This window comes from Pyrgilauda ruficollis, unplaced genomic scaffold (assembly GCF_017590135.1).
Source record: "Pyrgilauda ruficollis isolate IOZ18807 unplaced genomic scaffold, ASM1759013v1 scaffold44, whole genome shotgun sequence".
Lineage (NCBI taxonomy): Eukaryota > Metazoa > Chordata > Aves > Passeriformes > Passeridae > Pyrgilauda > Pyrgilauda ruficollis.
In genome coordinates this window covers 1,007,723-1,029,527 of record NW_024525934.1, presented here as the reverse complement: position 1 = coordinate 1,029,527, position 21,805 = coordinate 1,007,723, and the positions used below count along the sequence as shown (strand labels likewise).

Genomic DNA, 21,805 nt, shown 5'->3' with positions numbered 1-21,805 from the left:
TGTTTTTATGTGACCCTCCACCTGCAAAGTGAGTTGCCTTGCTTGCCCACAAATCCCAAAGATTTAGGGAACTCTCTTCCTGGGTTACTCTATGCACATATTTAGTGTACATATTTAGTGAAACTGTAATGCTGTCTACTTCTTTTTATGTTTGCTACCTTATCTTTGTTGCACAGTTTAGCTTTTAAGACATGTAATTATATATCCATGTTCATAATGACATAAAATCCCACTTTGATTCCTCACAAATCAAAATTACTTTTTCTGACACACTGTTACTTGTAGTTAGGCTTTAAATTTCACTTGCTGCCTTGAGCTAAAATACATGTGAAAGGAGGTGCAAGGTCATCTACACAGGATATTAACATTTTTACAAAACAGGAACCATTTTTACCCATATCACACTATGCTTCCAGTCCTATGGTATTAATGTACCCTGCTTACACACTGTAGTTATATCAAAACCTATTAAAATGCCAAGAATCACTTATTCAAACAGGGCTTTTATGGTTAATCAGGAAATTTAGCATTGATTATACTGCATCTGCTTTTAAATAAAGCAAATGAAATTTGCCCACCTAAGAGGCATAATCAATCCCTTTGGGACACCGAGGGGAATTAGCATATTTAATTACCCTGCAAGGGATTCTTTCTTCACTCAATATTTAAGACATATTGTATTACTGCAAAAGGTGACTACCTGCTTTATGAACTGCACAAGAGACCTGGTGTGGTTGTGAGGAAGGAGACTACTTTTATTTTACACAGCTACAGGATGATGAATATTTTCTTCTACTTCTTTAAAATTAGAAAGGCAGATATGTTACCTTGAGAAGAAGCTGAGAGTCTGTGGCACATTCTGCACATCTAGTGTGGTTTTTCATCCTGGCAGCAGCTCAGCTACTTCGTAGAAGTGGAGGTGCTTCATGGCACCACAGCTCTGTAATGTGGGAGTGTGTGGATTCAGCCCATGGCCCTGCTGCCTCTGGGTCTCCCTGCACTCCCTGCTCCTCCAGAGAGCTTTCAGTGTCCAGCCCTTGGTCTTATTGCTCATTTCCCTCTTCCCAGTGGCAGATTAAAAATGAGGGAAACTGTCTTTTCCTCATCTACCCTTTGTAAAGAATTTCTTAAACAAGGAAAAGGGATTGAAGTTTTCGCTGGTGATTATTTCTGGATTATTAATTACCTTTAATTACCATGTAACACCAAGATTAAAATGCATTCTAAAACTTGACACTTCAACCTTATTAGCTTACTACAAGAGTATGGTAGTTTCTAGCAATTCTATTTATCAAAGGTAAACCGCTTATTAAGACCTTCTAATTATTAAGGTAGTGTAATCAATCTTCAGTAAAATTCCATTAGAGAGAATAAGCCCTTGAGGAAACTGCTTGTGACTCTTATGAACTTGACCAAGTCTGAAATGTATAAGAAATCTCTTTTTCAACCAGCGTGAATTTCCTATATTCAAATCTTCTACCTTGACTCTATAGAAAGAAAGGCTTTTGCCTGATTGTTTATATGCCTTTGGAATGCTTTACTCTTGTAAATGCTGCTGTTGTTATCATTCATTTTTTTGGTAAAAATTTTATTCCACAAGCAGGTAATTTGATGTCAAGGAAGATAACTCATAATTGCATTAGAAAGCAAAATCTTTCCCCCACACGTTTACTGTATAAATAGTTTAGAAATAATATTCTGTCTCTAATTTGCCTCATTACTGCATCACCTGGGTATCATCCCACTCATGCTAAACTGATCGTGTTTTCAGTATACAGATAGACTTTTTTACTTAGGTCATCCACAAATTCTGTAAAAGCCTTAATTTCGTCCACATTTTGAGTTTTTCACATGTCCTGCCTTGTATGGTCTATGCTGCTGAACTGAAAATGCTTTCCATCAGCAGGTGGACGACTTACTTGCCAGACTGGGATGGGAGGCAACCTGGGCTTGCAGCATTGCCCTCCTCACCCTCAGAAACACGTAGAACTCTGACCTCTCCCAGGCTGCTGGGAGGTTGTTATTTGGTAGACTTTCCTATGTGAAAAGAAAGCAGCAGACTTTTGGCTCTTAAAATCTGTCTGGGAGAAGGAGCAGAAGTAACCTGTCCAGCCTAAAAAAGATGGAAATAATCAGAGTTAACTCCAATCAAGGCAGTGAGTTCCTTTATCCCAGATGAACTGTGACTTTCAGAGTCACAGCTATCCTTTTAAAGATTTGTTCATCATAGTGACAAGTTATTCAACACTGAGCTAAATTGTTGGCTTTTGATTTCTGGTTTTCTCCTATTATCCAAATCAGACTGTATTTCTTTCAGTTTACACTAACATTCACAGTCTGTCCTCATCCCTTCCCTCTAGCATTTACCAGAGCATTCTGCATTTTTCCAGCTCATCAACTTTATACCTCTCTAAACCTCATCAGAATTTTTTCACCTTCATATATGTCTCCTAATAACCTGACTCAATTTATTCCTTATAATTTATCCAACAAATGAATGTTTGTTTAGTCACCCTCAAACTAACCTTGCAACAGCTTCCTGCAATTTTTGGTACATACACTTCAGCATTGTTAAGAAAATAAATGTTTTGGAAAAAATTGAATGTAAAATGATACAAAGGCATATTACTGTTTGTGCTTTCTACAACAAATTAAACATGAAAATTATCTTTATTTTAGTGGTTCTAATAAGATTTTATGGAATAAATCTCCTGCTGAAGGAAGAAATAGAAAATGACAATATCTTCTAATTCTCCACTGCAAGAACTTGTGTCTTATTTTTCAGTTGACTTAAAATGCACCAGAATTTTATGCAAAAGCATTGTCTACAAAAACAACTCATAGTAATCCTTTTCACTTGCTTCCATCACAGAAACCTATCAATAAAAGCTCATTAAACATTAGAAGAGGCTGCCAATAATGGGATTGTTTTTCAGGTTCTTCAAGAGAAATTCAAATTCTACTTTATTATGGATACCTTTAGCCTGTTGAGCCCCAGACATCTGGAAAAAAATGGAATATTTACTTACTCCCTAAGTAAATAGTACTTAGGGAGGGTATTCTGAACATAATGATAAAATTTTGGGATATGAAAGGAGATTTGTTTATGCTTATGTGTTTTCATAAAAAGCTTAAGATTATTTCTGCTATAGAGCTGGGCTTATCTTCCTGGTGTATATTTTTATTTAAGTTTAATTAGAAAACGATTCTTGTAGTAGAATAGTTTTTTATATAAATGAAGTTAGTTCAAGGCAAATAAACTAAATAAGACACATATACATTAAAGACAACACAAGAATTTCTATTCTGAAATAATCATAAATGCTTTGAGTCATCCTATGCATTTTATAACTGCATTTTACCTTCTATGGTATAGAATCTAACTCCAGTGAAATCCAGCAACATTATACTGCAGATCTCATTAAGTAGGATCTCTTGGTACTGCATACAAATACCTGCTAGATTTCTGCAGAGCCTTGCTTGGTACTTCCACACCGATTGTTACAGAAAGAAGCAATTAAGAAATCAGATGTATTGAATGAGAATTTTTAGCAAGGTACAAATAGGCAATTTTTTTCCTTATTTTCCTTTTTTCACAGAAAAGCATGTGTTATAAACAAGAGTGAAAAATTTCTGGACATGTAACAAAATAAAAGACCAAGGGTTATGATATTTTATCCTTTTGCATCCTCTGTCTTTATTTTATGAGCCCCAGCTGATACCTGTGTTCTTTCCCACTGACAAAGTGATGACAAAGTGATGTATTCTTTCCCCAGCATACAGACGTCTTCAGCTTTGTCATTCATATAAGGTTTTCTTATAAGCCATTTTCTGCCAAGTTAATACACCAAAGCTTTAAAGGTGGAATACAAGAGCTTTTTAAAATGTTTTAGGGCATCTTCTTTCATACTGTCAAGAGTAACTGCAATCCATTTAAGTCAAATGCTTCATATAAAAAGAAGCATTTACAGCAGTACGGTTGTTACAGAAGCAGTTTATTTTCTATAATAGCTTTGGCCCAGCCCTTTAGTTTTCAAGCATTTAACTCATAGACAGAAGTCTTAACTTTCTCCCTGCAAAGCATAAGTGACAGTTTCTCATGTAATGGTCCTCAAAGCTTGAATGACTATAAATGCTTATTCAGGCCTTGTTATTTGCTTCTTACTTGCTTGTAATGACTTGGTATTGTGAAAATGCAATTAAATGCTGTGACTTACTACAAAGTAATGGAACATACAATTGCCATGTGGCTTAATTTGACTTCAGAATACAGCCAGCGCTTGTAATGGATGCTATTATTCAGAGACAAACGTGAATGTAAAATCACAAAGTGCAGGTAATACCTGATAGTCAGAGCATCCATTCTCAGGAATCAGATCAGAGAAATATTGCTGCTATTATCCACTCAATTACATTAGGTTTTGAGCTGCTCTTCCTTGACAGGCAAGCGAGATCTAAATGCTGCCATTTTAACTGCAAGTGTATTTCTTAAATGTGAGATGCTGGAGAGTCCCTGAGGCTGTGGGGAAGCAGCCAGTCTGTGCAACATCTCCATCTGGGATGGACTGCAAATATAAAGGTCTTTTTCCTAACTTCTGACTTTCTTAGGAAGGATGAAGGCACAAAGATGTATTCTGGCACCTTGGCAGGAGGCAGAGTGCACAGAGGTGTGCTGCAGAGCACAGCTACCCACAGCACGGCCCTAGCTTTTGCCACTGCAAAAATGGGCCTGTTTTGATAAAAAACTTCAAGGTAGCATATTGTTTTCATCCTTCTATTTATATACAAATATTTATATATATTTATATACTTCTCTTTAAAATTTGAGTAGGATATTTGGTGAAGGGGCAGAACTGTTTAGAAATTTCATGTGGGGTACATGGTCTTGCTTTCCTTAACCCCATTTTGTGGAGTCTTCAGAAACAGCTGACAAAGCCCTGTTCTCTTGACCAAGCATTGGAAAAAAAGTATGAATATTCTTGGGCTAAAACATAACACCTACATTTTTGGAGACATTTTTGATCAAATTTCTCTCTAGATAACTCTATTCATTACTGCGTACTTTGGCATTAACCTATGTCCTTTAAAATGAATTATCATTTCACCTGTTTCAAAATTTAAAAGTTTGGGTTTCATCCTCTTTCCCCAAAGACATGTCAATTCAGCTGTATTTATTTGTTTTTTTTTCAGTAAGCTCTGAGTATATACCAGATGGGAAATGACAGATCTGCATATCTATGCATAATTCTGACATTTTTAAGTCTTTTTATAAAAACACAAAGTTATAAAGGCCTTTAAAATGAAAATATATCACTTTAGACAAAACGTTTACAGTTTGCTTATCCACATTACAACCATTTCAGAGATTCCAAAATATTTATTTTCAATATTGAACTTTTTATGGTCGATCCAGTCTCTTTCAAAGTTGTTTAGTTTGCACAACTAGTAAATTACTTTTCCATAATTGCTGTAATTACGTCCTCCTTGTGCTCACTCTTCTCTCAGAACTCTGCTACAGTTCAACATTCTGGTAACAGAAGACCTCATGTTTATTTAGGAGGTAACACAGAACACTGTAAACTAAAATATCTAATTGGGAAGCTCTCTGTAGTTAATGAAATGTAATATTACTGCAATTTAAAAGGCTGTAGCATCATTTCAGTCGTACAAAAACCTTTTAAAGACAGTGTATGTCTCAATGAAACCTTGAAATGTTAAAAATTTTCCTATTAAAAATCAGGCTGAAATTGTGGCTCTAAAAAGTGAAGAGAAAATATGCTAATATTAGATGGAAAAGGGCATCAATATAGTCTAGGTCATTCCTACAGAACATGGGCAATCCCCATTTCCTCCTTAACTATCTCTGGAGAGATTGTTAATGTAACTACTCAGGAGTGCACATTGTCTGCTTTGGCAAGAAATTGTGCTTTATCCTTCTCGGGTAAGTTTCACTGAAAATGGTAATTCCTCATGTGTACAGACTCTTGTCATTGTGTTCTAGCTCTCCCTAATATCTATGCAAAGAGCAATTCAGATCTTTAAAGCATACCTATGAGGAAATAATATTTAATTACCCAAAGTAGTAATAATATGGAAGATGGAGAGGACTTCTTTCTAAATTATAACCTTTTTTTCTTGTGCATTTAATTACAGTTTTCATTTTCAGCTCCTTTAGCAATGCCTTCACTCAGTTTTGCTGTCAGCACCAATCATTCAAACCTGCTATTAAGATTCTGAATTCCTTGCTAAACACCTCAAAAACACAAGAAACAAGGATTGTCTGCAGTTCTGAGATGGGCTGAAGCTGCATTTCACAGAGCTTTCTGCACTGTTGACCTGTATTCACAACTATTTTTCTATTTTTTCATTGATACAATGAAATTAAAATATATTTAAAATGGCATTATTTTCAGGATCCCAATTAAAGCTGACCTTGTGTAATAAACGGACACATTTACTGCAAGGAAGCACACAGACTTTGGTTGTGCATCGTATTTCACCATTCCTTCTGTCTAATACCTTTTTATTCTCTGTTTTTTTCCCATTTCATTTTATTACTGTTATTCATGCAGGAGCCTTCTTAAAGAGAAGAGATTTTGCCATCTCTTTCAGCTTTTCTACATGTCCCTGCTTCCCAGCCCACTGTTCTAAATTGCAGAAGAAAACTTTGTATGTTATCATTTTCCATTATTTTAATATCTCTTTTTCTTACCTGTTTTTTAATTATTTCCAGTTCATAAATATTGTTATAGTTAGGCCTTCAAGATATTTTGATTAAAGTTTTTAAAATATTTTTGTCCATAATATGTAGGAGGATGTAGTATACATCATATTTGCATCTTTCAGTGACGTGAGAAGTCTTTAATGAGATCACTTGAAAATTAAAATAAAACAAAATCACAATTTCTTTATACTAGAGCATGAAACAATACAAATGACAGAAATGCAAAAGCAGAAATTTATACATAACTAATTTTCTCCTTTTTAAAAGGAAGCGGTGAACTAGTTATCTAACAATTATTAAAACTAGAATAATGAAATAGTACATACAGTGAACATTTGAAGTATTTGACAGTTTATTTCCTCTAAGGAGAAAATATGCTTTTCACTATTGTGCTGCATATAATCTAATGAAGGACTAAAAGCAAACCCTTAAGAAGGAGCAACAGGTAAGAGCTTTTACTACCTGGTAGTAAAAGGCTAGAAGGACATCTTACTCTCTTACCCCACACCTCATCTGGCTTCCCTGTTATGAGCACCTACATCTTTTACTTTGGCCCTACCATGCCTTGGATGGTGATCAAAGGGGGCAATAAGCCAAGACAACTCAATGAACACACTAAGAACAAAACTGATTTAAAAAAACCAAACAGAAAAAAAAAAAAAAAAAAGTGGTAGGCATGATTATTTTATGCTTGGGCACTGGTCCTGTTCAGAAAAACATCTTATCAGCATGCAAACGAGTGCAAAGGAATCCGTGCAAATATGCAGCCATATAGAGTCAAATGGATGGAGAAGAAATAAATTACAGGACACCTTTTCAGCAATGGTGACCACAGTCGTCTCATGTAAAGTTAGGATTTGCATTTCTACTTGAGTTGTCCACTTGAATGGATGCTGCTCTGGCTGAGAATTTCAAACAACATTTCCCCTCCTAGTTCTTTTCCTACCAGGTTAGTAGGCTGAAGAAAGCTTAGGAAGCAGGTCAGCAGATTGGAAGGAGAAGGAAGACATGGCTGGGAATGAGTTCTCTGACTTTGAAAGGTTCTAGCTCTTATACTGGATCTTCAGGACACTTCCCCTTAAGGATGTTACTTCAAAATGCACCTAAAGATCTACTGATGAAGATGAAATTAGCATTCCACTTCTTGTCCTCAATTATTTCTCTCCGGTGTAAGTTGATATAGTGGCATATGAGTTACAACAGGTAGCTGAGGGCTATCCTGGTTGAAAGCCTATCCTAGTTTTGTGGCTTGGCTAGCTTCCTGCTGGTCCTGGTCCCAGTCACTCCCCCCAGGCTGGCTGCCCCACTGCTGCTGGAAAAGGCATGGCAGAAACCTCTGGCAGGGCCAGAAATGTGACTGACCTGTTCACGGCAGCTGCCCATAGTTTCATATCTCTGTAGCATCAAACCAATCTCTTAAATCACAACCTGGCTCGTATTTCCATTGACATCACCGGCCTAGGGAGCTCTTTTTCTCTCCCTGACCCTCTCCTCCCACCAGCTCATTCCGACCATGCTGCCTGTCCCTGTTTGTTTCTGTGGAGGATCCCATGATCAGGGCACTGTGATGGCACACTGCTACAAACACAGCTGGCTGCCATGTGGGGACTGCCTGGGCTGGCTTAAGCAGGATGGGTGCCAAATGTGAAAGCATGACCAGATAGTGATTCCCAAACGTAGCTTGCTCACATACTGCCTTCACAAGACTAGAAGTGTTTTCTGTCACACTTTCCCACTCTGTGCCAGCCCATATGCTTAGCAGAAAACAAAGCACCAGCCCCAGTCGCCCCTCCCATACAAGACAGTAGGAACAGCAGTGGCAGCTCCTTGCTCCTTCACCCAGCAGGAATCACAGATGGAGGCTTTCAGGCTCTCCTTGTCTCCTCTGAGGGAGCTCAGTTAGTTTCCAGGTATTGTCTTGATTCCTGAGTATCAAAAGGTGACTGGGCTATGACTACACCTCATTCTAGTGAATCCCTGAGGAGGGTCTGGCTGTTGTGAGGAAAAAGGATGAAAAGTTTTAAAGTAAAAATCTAGGGAGTTTTGGTTTGCATCCAGAGGAGGGCAACTAGGTTGGTGAGGGACTTGGAACACAAGCCCTGTGAGGAATGACTGGGAGATGGGGGTGTTTAGCCTGGAGAAAAGGAGACTCAGAGGTGACCTTATCACTCTCTGCAGCTTCCTGAAGGGTGGCTGTAGTTAGGTGAGGGTTGGTCTCTTTCTCCAGGCAGCAACAGACAGAACCAGAGGACACAGTCTCAAGCTGTGCCAAGGGAAATATAGGTTGGATATTTGGAAAAAGTTTTTCACAGAAAGAGTGACAAAGTTCTGGAATGGCCTGCCAGGGGAGGTGGTGGAGTCACCATCCCTGGATGTGTTTAAAAAAAGACTGGATGTGGCACGTGGCGCCATGGTTTAGTTGAGGTGTTGGGGCTTGGGTTGGACTCGATGATCTTGAAGATCTCTTCCAACCCAGTGACTCTGTGAATTCTGTGATTTCTGAGAAATTAGGATGACTAATACAAAACATTGAGAACACAGAGCATTTTAGGTTGTTGTTTTATTATTTTTGATGTCTCCCAGCTCATCCCACATCCCCTCCCTTGCCATGGTGCCAGAAGCCACTGGGTCACAGGGTGAGACAAACCAGAGAACAAATTCAGCTAAGCACACTTACTGAAAAAGTAGAAAAGAAAGTATATGTTTTTATAGAGATCAGCTCTCTGGCCTTCAGTGCTGGGACTGGAACACAGGGAAGTGCAGGGAAGACTGTCATCACTGTTTTCTAAAACAGCATCATTAGGTCACCTAATAATGAAGCCACACTTCAGGCAACATTTAAAATTTTGCATAAAAAGCATATAAAAATGCACATCTACTCCAGTGCTTGGGTGCAATCTTCACGGGTCAGCAACTGCCCAGACCCCCTGAGATCTGTATTGTTTGCTTACTATGCTCTTTTGGATCACTGCTACAAATATCAAGTACACAGTGAGTTTCTGCAGAGAAGAAAAGTAATTCAGCTGTCTCAGGTGAGAGCTTCCTAAAGACAAAATTACTCACAGTGATTAGAAAGTTCAGATAGTGTGATAATTTCTCTGAGTGCACATGGAAAATTATGGCCTTAAAAGCATTAATTGAATAAGCCTTCTCAGATTGAAAGTCATCGATGTACAGAGAGTCTGAATAATTCTGGGAATTTTGTGATTCCTTAGTAGCAGTTTATGAGAACATAAACTGCGAACTGTGATACTTCATCTCTTTCCAGGTTTATACTTGCAGGAAGTTGTAGCAGGCCCAGGGCCTGCAAGGCCTCCTTGGAGGTCAGAAGCCTGAGCTAGGAAATGCTGAGTCACGATGACTCGGGCCTTAGAAGCCCCTCTCTGCCGCCTTCGGACACTGCTTATCTCTCTGGAAGCCTATAGGTCACTTTCCCCTGACCCTTACTACTGGACAATTTCCAAAACTCCTGTAGGGTATAAAAACCCCTAATTCTGCCTGGTTCGGCAGAAGAGCTGTCACTGAGAACCTTCGTGGAAGACCCTCATAAAGAATCCTGCAGAACCTCATACAGCGCTTCTCCTCTCTCCCCCTGCGTCTGCTGCTGCGGCACCTAGCAAGCTAAAGAGCTGAAATCACAAAGAGCTGATAATCACTGAGAGTTGAAATTGCTTAAGCTTGCTTGGCTGCTGGCAGCTGGGAACTGCTTGGGAGTTCGGATGCTGTACTGAGCCTCCACTGAGTTATCTTGGCCGCGGCACCCCACCGGGCTTAGCCCGGCTGGAACCTGCCATGATAGGAAGTGTACATATTAGAAATCAATGGATTAAGATTGTTATTCAACATCTCTTCTTGCTGTGTGTTTCTTTCCTTGAAAAACTCAGTCTCTGTAGCAAGAAGATGGTATTCTGCTTGGAAATATCCATTCCAGCTTTATAGATAATAGATGTGGCTGGGCCATCAGTGAACTCAGGTTACAGAGCCCACTTGGGAGCTCAGGGAAATACAGATAGCAAGCTTAGGCTCAAATCTGTGCTACCATTTTTTATTGTAGTTATTACATAAACTAGATTTCAGTACCTAAACTAAATAAAACTCAAGTTGCACCTTAATTGCAGTAAAAACATGTGGTAAAGCACCCTATTGATATCTGTGTTTACTGTTCTCTTAGCAATAAAGATTTTTTTTTAATTTTCAACCCATGCAAACTTGTCTTTTTCAGCAAGCTTTTTTGGGAATAGATGTGTTGATAAAACAAGGTGCCATTCTCACTACGCAAACAATCTCCTACTTCATGTTCAAATAGTGGAAGGGATGTGCGGGTCATTGTGACATTCCCAAATGACAGCAATTCACCCCACAATTTGCTGCAATAGTTAGAAAATATGTTGCTTTAATCTAAGCACTCAGTCTGATCATCCAGGTGACTCCATGAATGCTGTGAAAATTTTCTAGTTTACACATTAGAAAAACAGGATAAAACCTGTTGTTTTACTGACCAGTGGTCAATTAAAGAAAAAAAATGTGATTCCCGTTAATACTGTGAACTGTGATGGCCTTTTCTTTCATCCATCTCCATTTCTTTAATTCACTAAAAGATGACACATAGTACTTGCAGTATCAATTCATTCTTTCTTTCAAACAATAGTTTTGTAGAAAGATGTTTTGGTTGGGATGGTGCCCATTCATATTCTTGGCACTTCTCTAATACATATGAAGGCAGTTGTTCCATTTCCCCCAAATAAACAAACTACAGCTCCTATTCTTCAAGCATCACCTTGCTGCCTCCACTGAAATACAGTTTTTTAACATAAGAATGGTTTAACATTTTAAAATTTTGTTACTTGAAATGTTGTGTAATGTACTTCTGGGAGTTCACTCAGCTCTCATACCCTTTCATTCACTAAATAAGAAATACAAATTAAATACATCCATGTATATGATGTGGAATAGCTCAACTGTGCACCTTTTCTCTTACCTTTCATAAGCATTACATAAATTTTTCTATTTATTCTTGAATGAGGTGACCTATAATTGTTTAAATTTGGTGAGCTTGTTTAAATGCTTCAGAGAAATATTCAGTCATCCAAAAGAAAGCAAACAAAAAAATTTTTATATCTTATCTGTATCTGTTTAAAATAGAGGAATCTGACAGATAACCAAAGCTTTGAATAGCTATGGAATTCAGACTTGAAGGAGTTTCAATAGCTACCCACTTTCCATTGAAAATATTGATATTTCATAACTAACCTATTTGCCTTGAATCCTAACTATTCTGCAAGGTGTTTTGTGGCAATATAATAGTTATTTATTCTATTAATTTCAATAGAATTTTTGTATAAAGTAATGAAAAGCAGAGACTGCACATCCAGTAACTACTAATTCAGTACCATTTTTACTTTTTTTTTTACACTTTATATTTTTACAAAGATTGAAAAGCAATTTGGTCTACAGGAAATCTAGTTTTTTCATATTCGTATTAGGGATTTTCAATTCTTGGAATAATACTTTTGTGCCTGAAGGTCTTGCAGTCTACCCTGAGAAATACTCTGAACTGGAGCGAAATTTTTCAGAAAAATCTACCCTTTTACCCTCAAAACATCCTCTCCTGAAACAGTAAGTCAGAGATGTGACTGTCTTTTGTCTCTTTTATAACAGCTCAGCACATATGTGTAGGATATATTGAGACTCGTTTTCCAAGAAAAAGATGTCAGCAAATAAACTGAACTGGAATACCAAAATAGCACATCAGATAAATGAAGACTCATTTTTGATGGAACTATTTATTTTGTATGGTATTCCCAGATCTCTCAAATTGTGGTGTAGATTTATGGAGAGGCATTCAAAAATTTGAACAAGAAAGAGTTCTGATAACACAGAGGTTTTGTGACCAACTTAAAAGCTGAAAGATGTATTACTCTTCCTCATAAATGCTTATTATTTTCATGCATAACAAATGCAATGTTATTCAGTTTAAACATTTGTTTCAGAAGTCCACAGAGGTGAAAGTGACAATAAAATAGAATGTCTTTAGAAAAATAAGCCATGAATTGTGGCAAGTAGAAACACATTTCCTACAATGCTGATTAAGTTATACTACACGAATCCTGTGCACAACATGCTTTGCATATATTTACTTAGAAGAGGTAAACAAAACTGGAAAAAAACCTCACAAACACCACCAATGAAATTGAATAGCTGAATAGGAAAGGACTGCATTCTTGTCACATACAGAGCATTATAAAGCCACAAGACCACACAATTTGGATCATTTGGGCCAAATAAGACAAGAAAACAAAATGAAAATTCAGTGTCAAATACTTTGGAAAAAAGTATTTGTAATCTCTTGCTTCACTCTGAGATGTTCATTTTCCAAAGAGTGCAAGTTACGTGGATTTGATGGTTTATCTCTCTGTAAAGAGTAGGTGTCCATTGATTGGGCCCTGTATCCTGTTCTGCTTGGACAAGGCAGATTGGAAGAAAAGCATCTCCATGTCAGCTCTGTCTGGACTTGTGCTTGGGTTTACCATCACCAGATTTCAAACAAATGTGAATCCAACTTGAAACATTATAAAACTTGAAACATTTAACAGTATGCATGCATTATATGCATTGGACTTACCCTATGCATTGGACTTTATTCAGTAATTCTGCTTTAGACTTCATGGCCTATGTAACTAGATATTCTAAATAACAAATTTATTTTTGTAAGCAGAGAGAATTCTCCCACATCTTGAAACTGACTGACTTGATGAGGAGCTTGGAGGTGCTTTTACACAAAGAAAAATAACCTCATCTCTTAGTAACAAGTAGCTTGACAAAATGAAGTAATTTCAGAATTATTTCTTTATTGATACATTCAGTATAAGTGGAATTAAATCTTCATATATTTTTCACTGACGTACTTCCATTAGCAGATTATTTGCATCAGTTAAAGTTCTGCCACACTGTCCTTCTGTATTTTGACCTGAGTAATTTATAATCCTTTTATTATGCTTTTATAGAAAAGTTTGATCAGAATGGAAATTTCAAAGGCTTCTTAAAATGACTTGCATGTTACCATAATTTTGCTCCTTTTTAATTTTAAAAACATTAATTTATATTTACACTCTTCAAAACACACATCAGTTGGACAAATAGGCTCTGTATGTATTTTTCTAGTAGTTGCATTTGAAAAAAAAAACCCACCAAACATACACTTGTATCAATGAAAGATACTCTAAAAATATATTAATAGTATATGGAGAAGAAAAGCAAACTAAATGTTATGAGATGCCTCAAAACTGTCTAATAATTTGAAAGTGATTTATCTGGGTGCAGTCAACATACTAAAATGAGAATATCAGTCATTAATATCTAGAATAGATGACTTCCATATTACTGAGATGTCTTTTTAGCCATCAGTGTAACTTGGAGCAGCCATCTTTTCTTACTTATATGGAAATATTTTCCTGACAGAAAGTCTCCCAGGAAAAATTAGAAAGGAAGCACAAATATCTCATTTTCTAATTTTTATGAAAAGCTAACCAAATAGTAAATGCAGTTCAAAGAGGAGAACCTGATTTAAAGTATGTTGTCAGCACTGCAGATGTTAGCAAAATTTCAGTTGACAAAATATTCATGGATTAATTTTTAGTTTGTCATAAGAAATACATAAACCACTTCTTTTGAGTGTACAAATGAAACACAAATCACAAATTATAGCTGTGTGTGGCCAGAACTGTCACTCCTGTTCCTGGAGTAGAGAGAGTCTATATCCTGTTAATTTCCTTTTCGCCAATATACAGAAATAAGGAAGCTGAAGTATAACTAAAGGCCAGTGGATGTGATTCTATTTATTAAAGGAGCTAAATCTACTGGAAGACCTTTTGTATAATTTCATTTGTGAAATCCAAGCTAGAATCTTGTGAGTGCTCTATGTTTTATTATCTCATGCTCAAGATAATTTCTTGCCTTTTTGGCACTGTCCTTTCTCCATGGTCCATCATTTGTTTTAGTGATGGTTTTCATCTTATTCTACAGTTGAATTAAGTGCAAGATAGTGTTGTAACCTATACACTGAGAGAGAAGACTGACCTTCATCTCATTTTCTGACATTATGGTGAGATGCATCATTTAGTTGAAAAATTGGACTCTCTTCTGAGGTCAGCAACAAATATTCAGCAAAACCAAAATTGTGTTCTTTATTTTTCAAGCTGCTAGTTTCTCCTTCACAGTTAAATATATTTTAAGAGTTAACAAGACAAGACAGGTAAAAAGGCTCTTTGCTGCTGTAAATTGAAGTCTGATATTATGAAGGTGAGTTCCTACTGACATGGAAAGTTCTGGTGGCTAAATGAAAAATACATGTTACGGGAGTTTAAACTCCCATAGGTTAACTTGCAATATAAATGACATTAAAGGATGTTGAATGTTATATTACAGGGCAGGTGACACTGAGTAACACAGAGAAATAAGAAATATAAGAGTGGAGTTTTTCACATTACTTTCTAAACACATTGAAATTTCCCAAATGCATCAGAACAATTTTAGATTCCACTCTTGCAAAAATGCTCAATGAATTTTGGCCATACCAAAATACCACTGTCATAGCACTCTGCATCAAACTACCTCTCTTGACTTTGGAAATGGTAAGGTCTTCTGTTGATAAGGCAGAGATAATGGAGGGGGAAAAAAAGTCTATGTTTCTCCTAGTATTTCCTGCTTCTGATAAGACATTCTTAACAAGAAAAAATGCACGGTTAACCTTTTGTTTTACTGAAATTTTAATCTCTCCAATGATTTCATGTTTTTCCTCCACTAAATCTGGCACTGATATGGGCTACTACCTAGGGATCTTTATCATAGTCTCATAACTTAAATTATGAGACATTTATAGCTCAGCCAAACACTCTTCACCGTCTTCTATTAGCTTATCTTTAAAAAGTCTTTCCAAAACAAGTAAAGTGACTGAGTCTAATCAATGCCCTTGTATATCTGTGTCACTTCATTAGAAAAAAAGAGGACATTTTGTTGACATTAAGGAACACTAATATTTTACATTAATGTCAACATTGTTTACATTAAGGACATTATTATTTTATTAATATCACCTATCATAATATATATGCATAATATGTATAATATGTATTATACATATAAAAAATGTAATATTAATACAAGACTATTTAGTAGGTTTTGCACATTGCTAATAATGTTTAGAGCTTTTGGCAGCTTAGGATAATATTTGCATTGCACAAAAAAGACCTGAAAAAACAGTCAAAAAGTAAAGAAAATTAAATTATTTAGACTGTGTCTACACATTTGAATTGTTTTAATGAGTTGAGTTTTTTGTTAATTTTTCATCTTCAAGAAAAATTGAAACTTTCTCTGAAATTCAAGAAGTAAAAAAGCAAAAGGAACTGATACTAAGAAACCCCAAGACTTTTCATTAATGGAATCTGACAGAATGGTTATAATCAAAAATCACTTTTTGCGTGCATGTGTTTATTTTTGTGTGTATTGTTCATTTGAAGCATTAGGGTTTATTTGTAAGGAGAAATTAAAGCTAATTGTCAGCACTACTTTATTTCTGTATTCCAAAAAGAAATTTGTGATTCTTAATGGATAATATGCTACCTAAGACATTATCATACACAGATTAGCCCTCATCAAGCAATGGCTCAAAACTATAATACAAAGCAAATCAATGTCAGTTTTGCTTTGATATCATTGTGGTAAGGGATCACTTTTTATTGATACTGTATAATAAACTCAGCAAAGTATTTTCAGATATAATCAGTTATTTTTATAGTTACTTGAAGAACAAATTTGCTCTGAGTTACATTTATCTCTCCATTACATTTGCCTGAGTAATGGAGATTTGAATAATTTGACATTTGTTTCTAATATGAAGTTTAGAGAATCTGAAATAGTAAATCAATTTATCAGAAAAAACACATCATTCAAGATATTACATAGTTTCTAGTTTATTTTCAGCATATGAAAACTGTTTCTTATTTATGCAGTTTTCTAAAATGGATGCAGATTCCAAGATAAAATACTTTAAGTGTATAAAATGGAGTCATGGTGCAAACAATGCTCTCCTCAGATATATGGTTTTAAGTGCAGCTGAATACAAGCAGAAACAAAATGGAAAAACATGGACAGAGAGATAAATTTTATTTCAACTAAAGTTGAAACAAAACCATCAGTACTCCTCTGGACGACATTCTAATTATTGCACAATTATTTTTTCCCTTAAAAATAGGGGTGCTAGCCAAAAATAGAATTCAGATTATCTCAAGTTTATCAATACTGACCAAGTCAAATGGTGATTTAACTGAAGATATATTTTTAGAAATAATATAATTTTTACCCTTGCTAGTATAATACAGCATTGCCTCAATAAAGCACAGCCAAAATAGCAAATTCAAGCCAATTAAAATGATATTTAGTCCCACCTGCTTTGGATAAAACGAGACTCACATGTGCGTTTGGATTTGTAATCCTTAAAAAAAAAGCAAAAAAGAAAAAAAGTACAATTGCACAGAGGTATCTCAGGTAACTGAACTATAAAAGCACGGCCAAGTTCTGTAGTCTGGGTGCGTGCTTCATTCACAGTTGTATGCCAGAGAGACCTGCTGCCCCAAATCCCCCAAACTAGAAGGGAAACTCGATCAGGTAAGAGGCACAATATTCTCCAGCTGGTCTCTTGCCTGTGAAACAGGGGGATCAGCACAGTGAAGTGCCTGAGGGATATCCCAACAGGTAAACAGGGATTCAGCCTTACATAAATGCAATTAATTGAGACATCAAATCCTCCACTGAAGAGAAAACTCTTTGAGGTGCTAATATGCATGGTAACCGAGGACAGAAATAGCAGCACTGTTTACTGCTCTCCTGGAAGCAAAGTGTCCTTTGGGAAGGCATAGCTATGGACTTGGAAAAGTATGAAACAACAGTCCCAGAAACACAGAGTATTTGAGCAATAAATAATGAACATATTTCCTGTTTCTAGACATATCTTATGCAACATCCCTTGGTTAATTCATAGCATTTTAAGGGCAGTGGCAAAACAGCTTCCCCAGCACTTCCCTTGAATCTAAACAGAGAGAAATTTGCTGTTCTCTGCAACTTCCAAACTGTGCCCATGTGTACTAGACAGACATTTCCCTTTGATGTGAAATAATATGAAGGAGTTGGAGATGAGGAATGAAAATGGAACTAAAGAGTCATCATTTGAGTCCAATGGTTTCATTATAAAATCTTTTAAACTTTTTGACAGTACTGATCAGTCTGGCTATTTTCAAAAGAAGCTGTAGTATCTAAGTGCTGCAGTCAACATGGGGCCTGCTGAAAATGCTGAGTATGTGACTCAAATTTTTTATCACTTCAAATTTTGAGAAGCATTTTCCTGCATATGGAGAAATCATAGAGTTCAAGAGAATTTTGTTTGCATGCCAAAGGCAGAATTCTAGAGTGGCTGAATTTGATCTTGTATTTGTAGCTGATGTATGACATGATGATGGGTGATGAGCACTACTATCTTTTGTACCTTAAAGAGGATGGCATAGTTAATCTCCTTATGTGATTTCCACAAGACATGTCAAAGCTCACAGTCCCAAGAGATCTGCTGCTATCATTCAACTAAACATTTGCATTTTCAGAAATCCACAGTCCCTCTTTAGGAGCTGCAGTCTTCAGGAGTCCCTCTGAGTGAAACCACTAGCACCCTTCTAGGATGCACCCCCAATTAACAAGCTGTCAATGCTGTCACTGGCAAGATCAGGCCAGATGAGTCCCAGCTCTTTTGATCCAGTAATAGGAGCACAGTCCCCACAGTCCTCCAGGAGGGAATCTCTTTCTTCAGTGACACATCCTAAAGCAAACATATAGGGAATGGATGCTGTGAGCTGCTTGTAAGAATCTGTATTGCCCCAGGGGGAGCATAGACATTTGGCAGGATAAGTAGAGTTTAAGCAGCAGGCAAGGACTGGTGCCTTTTTGCATTCTGCTGGCAGTCCCACAACTTCAGAAAGCTTCTCTCAGGCTGAATTCATTTCCATCTGAAGAATTACACACCCAGGTTGCCTATCCTTTATACTTCTGAGGTAAGAAAAGCAGTGGGAAATAACAAATACTGTTCCCCTCTTCTACACATTATTTACCTTACTGAATGGTGATGTCCCCTTTATTTCAGGGGTGCTCCTATGTACTCTAAACCATCAGATCTTGGTATTGTATTTAAATTGTAGGCACTGATTATACTATTTTTGGAAAACAAGAGGAAAACATGGGATCATGAAGGTTACTGCTTACCAGAGAATTAAAAAATTATAATACTTTTAATTAGGCATTGTCAAACTGAATTCACTTTTCATTTTTACAATTACATATCTTTAACCTGAACTGACATAATTGTTAACAGGTGTTAAGCCTGTGTTTTTAATGGCACTGCAAATTCCTTCATGTTGCTACCTATGCATTATGGAAACTAATTGGCCTGAAGCACAAGAAAGGTTTTTTCATTAAAAATACTAGATTTACTTCTGCAAATCTTGTTCTCAACCCATGATTAACCAGATTTGCAATTGTATCACATATCAGAGTGCTCTATTAATTTTCCCTTGTTTTTGTCAAAATAAGTGAAAGTAGGAAAAATTATTCTGAATTAGGGATCTCATTTTTTTATATATCAACACAATGTGGCTTCACACCATTAGAGCCATCCATCAAATCCTGACACTTCATCTAAGGGAATAGGTATTGGTGTATAATAGCTACTATAGTATGTACAAAGAAGAGACTATTACTTCTGCAAACTCTGGAGGAGCTCAAGTTGTTTTAAGAAGTAAGTAGAAAAGACAAAAGACATTAGGTTAAGATAATTTTCCCTATTTTCATTCTAATGTTTGGCAAAGGTGGTTTCACTTGAACTTTGAATACTTTTAAGTACGTACTAAAATTTTAAATACTTTAAAATCATATAATAACTGAAAATAAGGTTTTATATTCTGGGTTTGAGTTTTAGGCTATCTTGACCATGAATTCTATCAGTTTTTATATCAGCACAAGATGCAAATTACAAACATTTAACGCTTGTATTCAAGTGTCCATTCTACGCTCATCAAACCAAAATTAATGAATTTCTATCAGAAATTCTGAATTTGGGATAATGGCACCTCAGGGCTGCAGGAATCTTTTGTAGTGCCTCTCCATGGAGGAAATAACATAACTTATTTTTTTCTCCCAGAGTTTTTGTGAAAGGCTAGCATATAAAAAACAGCAGAGTATACTTTCATATAGCGATTAAGGAGGAGGGTGGTAGAGAAAAGATATTCAAGTTCCAGGTAACTAAAATTGATAAAAACTGATTTAGCTCTTACTTACCATGATTAAGCCAGAACAAGACTTTTGCTTATTGAGCATTACAACAGACTGCCAGCCTTTGCTCTGTACTGTGCAAAGATAAATAAAAGGGAAAGATGGAGCAGATCCTCCTGGAAACTATGTTGAATCACATGGAGAACAAAGAGGTAATCGGTAAAAGCCAGTATTGCTTTATGAAGGGGAAATCATGCCTGACAAATTGGCAACCTTCTATGATGAGGCTACAGCATAGGGCAGAGCGACTTACTTCATCTGCATGGACTCATGCAAAGGGTGGGACACTGTCCTGCATGACATCCTTGTCTCCAAATTGGAGAGACATGGGTCTCATGGATGGACCACTCGGTGGAAGAAGAACTGGCTGGATGGCCACACGCAGAGTTGTGGTCAATGCCTCATTGTCCATGTGGATCCCAGTGACGAGTACTGTGTCTCAGGGGTCAGTACTGGGGCAGATACTGTCCAATTTCTTTGTAGGTGACAGGGACAGTGAGATTGAGTGCACCCCCAGCAAGTTTGCTGATGACACCAAGCTTGTGTGTGTGACAATGCCAAGGACCAGTGTGGTGTGGTCAGCATGCTGGAGGGAAGGGCTGTGCCATCCAAGGGCTCAGAGGGGCCTTGACAAGCTTGGGAAATGGGTCTGCATGAACTTAATGAAATTCAGCAAGGCCAAGCACCAGGTTCTTCACCTGGATGGTGGCAGTGCCAGACACACTTACAGATTGGCTGGAGAGGTGACTGACAGCAGCCCTGCAGAGAAGGACTTGGGTGTGCTGGTTCATGAAAACCTCAACGTGAGCCAGTGGAGCCCTGGGCTGCACTAAAAGCAGCATGGCCAGCATGGTGAGGGAGGGAATTCTGCTCCTTCTCTCTGCTCTTCTGAGACCCTACCTGGAGTGCTGCCTCCAGCTCTGGTGTCCCCAACATGTATGTTGTATGGTTGGAGCAAATCCAGAGGACCACCTTCCCTTGTAGGGAAGGTGCTCCAGTCTTCCATAAGAAGACTGGAGCACCTTCCCTACAAGGATAGACTGAATAAGCTGAGGCTGTTCATTCTGGTGAAGAGAAGGTTGCTTTGAGACCTCATAAAATCACAAGAAAATAGTAAAGGATTATTATTAGTATTACAGACTGATTTTTTTCTCTGAACCAAAGTGAATCATGAAGACACAGTTATTCCTGTAACAAGTCATTACAAAATCAAATCAGGGTAGCCTCTTGAAGCATTAAAAGAAAATGTTTATCCTTGCACATGGAACAGAGAAAGCACAGCGACCCGAGGACTTTTGTAAGCAGTAAAGATAATTGATTGCATATTTTCATCACTAAAACTTTCCCTAGGAGTAAGTAGTTAAGGTTTCATTACGTACTTTTTCTGAAAATAATCTAGTTGCTCTAAGTGAGACTGCATGGTATACTCTTCCTCAGGAGAACTCCTAAGGTAAGTGTCTGAGTCATATTGATGGGAAGAAAAAAGGGATTCTTAAAGCACAACAAGAAGAAAGTTAATTAGTAATGCAGAGCCATTGTAATGACAATAAGATAAATAATTCTAACACTGGCAGGAGAATCTTTTGCTGAAGCCTCACAGATATGATTTTCTCCTTTGGTGAAGCCTGGCAGGAAGGAGGCAGTAGGAGGTTCTGGCTCTCAGCTTTGCAGGTCTTGAATCCTGCAGTATGAACACCCTGCATGCTGATCTGCCTT

The 21,805-nt window shown here is 37.1% G+C and overlaps 1 protein-coding gene across 1 annotated transcript in view; it reads right to left on the bottom strand.

Annotated features, from left to right (window-relative positions):
• Window positions 1–21,805, bottom strand: part of GPC6 (glypican 6) — a 715,002-nt gene that overhangs the window by 170,620 nt on the left and 522,577 nt on the right.